Here is a 3,782-nt window from a genome sequence, read left to right as displayed (position 1 = left end):
AAGTCTTTGATAGTAAAGTAAGTACTAGATTTGGATTACTGCGCTAGTTCCAGATTTCTTTGCTGTCACGAATCTGGGTCTACCTCCCTGTAGGTAGCTCAGAAAATTAAGCCAATTTACGTGCATGATCCTCAGATATGTACGCAACTTTCATTCAATTTGAGCATTTTCATTTGAGCAAGTCTGGTGGCCTAATAAAATCCATCTTTACGGACTGTTCTGTTTTGACAGATTCTGCCTTTTATTTCGCATTGCCTCTTTTGCTATGTTGGATGAATTTCTTTGATCCATTAATGTCCAGTAGCTTTATGCAATGTCCAGAGGTGTTAAGAATGATTGTGTCACCTCTGAACATGTGAATTTTTATTATGCACTAACCCTCTAATGAGTTGTTTCGAGTTTGGTGTGGAGGAAGTTTTCAAGGATCAAGAGAGGAGTATGATGCAATATGATCAAGGAGAGTGAAAGCTCTAAGCTTGGGGATGCCCGGTGGTTCACCCCTGCATATTCTAAGAAGACTCAAGCGTATAAGCTTGGGGATGCCCAAGGCATCCCCTTCTTCATCGACAACATTATCGAGTTCCTCCCCTGAAACTATATTTTTATTCCGTCACATCTTATGTACTTTGCTTGGAGCGTCGGTTTGTTTTTGTTTTTTGTTTTGTTTTAATAAAATGGATCCTAGCATTCATTTTATGGGAGAGAGACACGCTCCGCTGTAGCATATGGACAAATATGTCCTTAGGCTCTACTCATAGTATTCATGGCGAAGTTTCTTCTTCGTTAAATTGTTATATGGTTGGAATTGGAAAATGCTACATGTAGTAACTCTAAAATGTCTTGGATAATTTGATACTTGGCAATTGTTGTGCTCATGTTTAAGCTCTTGCATCATATACTTTGCACCCATTAATGAAGAAACACTTAGAGCTTGCTAATTTGGTTTGCATATTTGGTTTCTCTAGAGTCTAGATAACATCTAGTATTGAGTTTTGAACAACAAGGAAGACGGTGTAGAGTCTTATAATGTTTACAATATATCTTTTATGTGAGTTTTGCTGCACCGTTCATCCTTGTGTTTGTTTCAAATAACCTTGCTAGCCTAAACCTTGTATCGAGAGGGAATACTTCTCATGCATCCAAAATCCTTGAGCCAACCACTATGCCATTTGTGTCCACCATACCTACCTACTACATGGTATTTATCCGCCATTCCAAAGTAAATTGCTTGAGTGCTACCTTTAAAATTCCATCATTCACCTTTGCAATATATAGCTCATGGGACAAATAGCTTAAAAACTATTGTGGTATTGAATATGTACTTATGCACTTTATCTCTTATTAAGTTGCTTGTTGTGCGATAACCATGCTTCGGGGACGCCATCAACTATTCTTTGTTGAATATCATGTGAGTTGCTATGCATGTCCGTCTTGTCTCGAAGTAAGAGAGATCTACCACCTTAATGGTTGAAGCATGCATATTGTTAGAGAAGAACATTGGGCCGCTAACTAAAGCCATGATTCATGGTGGAAGTTTCAGTTTTGGACATACATCCTCAATCTCATATGAGAATAATAATTGTTGCCACATGCTTATGCATTAAAGAGGAGTCCATTATCTGTTGTCCATGTTGTCCCGGTATGGATGTCTAAGTTGAGAATAATCAAAAGCGAGAAATCCAAAATGCGAGCTTTCTCCTTAGACCTTTGTACATGCGGCATGGAGGTACCCCATTGTGACACTTGGTTAAAACATGTGCATTGCAAAGATCCGGTAGTCCAAGCTAATTAGGACAAGGTGCGGGCACTATTAGTATACTATGCATGAGATTTGCAACTTGTAAGATACAACTTTCATAACTCATATGCTTTATTACTACCGTTGACAAAATTGTTTCATGTTTTCAAAATAAAAGCTCTAGCACAAATATAGCAATCGATGCTTTCCTCTTTGAAGGACCATTCTCTTTACTTTTATGTTGAGTCAGTTCACCTATTTCTCTCCACCTCAAGAAGCAAACACTTGTGTGAACTGTGCATTGATTCCTACATACTTGCATATTGCACTTGTTATATTACTCTATGTTGACAATTATCCATGAGATATACATGTTACAAGTTGAAAGCAACCGCTGAAACTTAATCTTCCTTTGTGTTGCTTCAATACCTTACTTTGATTTATTGCTTTATGAGTTAACTCTTATGCAAGACTTATTGATGCTTGTCTTGAAGTACTATTCATGAAAAGTCTTTGCTTTATGATTCACTTGTTTACTCATGTCATTACCATTGTTTTGATCGCTGCATTCACTACATATGTTTACAAATAGTATGATCAAGGTTATGATGGCATATCACTTCCGAAATTATCTTTGTTATCGTTTTACCTGCTCGGGACGAGCAGAACTAAGCTTGGGGATGCTTGATACGTCTCCGACGTATCGATAATTTCTTATGTTCTATGCCATATTATTGATGATACCTACATGTTTTATGCACACTTTATGTCATATTCGTGCATTTTCCGGAACTAACCTATTAACAAGATGCCGAAGTGCCGATTCGTTGTTTTCTCGCTGTTTTTGGTTTCAGAAATCCTAGTAACGAAATATTCTCGGAATTGGACGAAACGAAGACCCGGGGGCCTATTTCGCCACGAACCTTCCGGAAGACCGAAGAGCATACGAAGTGGGGCCACGAGGTGGCCAAACCACATGGCGGCGCGGCCAAGGGGGGCCCGCACCGCCCTGTGGTGTGGGCCCCTCGTCGGCCCCCGACTCGCCCTTCCGCCTACTTAAAGCCTCCGTCGCGAAACCCCCGATGCGAAAAACCACGATACGGAAAACCTTCCGGAGACGCCGCCGCCGCCAATCCCATCTCGGGGGATTCCGGAGATCTCCTCCGGCACCCCGCCGGAGAGGGGATTCATCTCCCGGAGGACTCTACACCGCCATGGTCGCCTCCGGAGTGATGAGTGAGTAGTTCACCCCTGGACTATGGGTCCATAGCAGTAGCTAGATGGTTGTCTTCTCCTCATTGTGCTTCATTGTTGGATCTTGTGAGCTGCCTAACATGATCAAGATCATCTATCTGTAATACTCTATGTCGTGTTTGTCGGGATCCGATGGATAGAGAATACCATGTTATGTTAATTATCAAGTTATTACATATGTGTTGTTTATGATCTTGCATGCTATCCGTTACTAGTAGAGGCTCTGGCCAAGTTTTTGCTCTTAACTCCAAGAGGGATTATTTATGCTCGATAGTGGGTTCATGCCTCGCATTGACACCGGGACGAGTGACGTAAAGTTCTAAGGTTGTGTTGTGTCGTTGTCACTAGGGATAAAACATTGGCGCTATGTTCGAGGATGTAGTTGTTGATTACATTACGCACCATACTTAATGCAATTGTCTCGTTGCTTTGCAACTTAATACCGGAGGGGGTTCGGACGATAACCTCGAAGGTGGACTTTTTAGGCATAGATGCGGTTGGATGGCGGTCTATGTACTTTGTCGTAATGCCCAATTAAATCTCACTATACTTATCATGACATGTATGTGCATTGTTATGCCCTCTCTATTTGTCAATTGCCCGACCGTAATTTGTTCATCCAACATGCTTTTATCTTATGGGAGAGACACCTCTAGTGAATCGTGGACCCCGGTCCATTCTTTAATACTGAAATACAAATCTGTCGCAATACTTGTTTTACTATTTTCTCGGCAAACAATCATCTTCCACACAATACGGTTAATCCTTTGTTACGGCAAGCCGGTGAGAT

The sequence above is a fragment of the Lolium rigidum genome, chromosome 1 (genome assembly GCF_022539505.1).
Source record: "Lolium rigidum isolate FL_2022 chromosome 1, APGP_CSIRO_Lrig_0.1, whole genome shotgun sequence".
NCBI classification, from domain to species: domain Eukaryota; kingdom Viridiplantae; phylum Streptophyta; class Magnoliopsida; order Poales; family Poaceae; genus Lolium; species Lolium rigidum.
Note: the sequence above shows the minus strand (reverse complement) of the source record.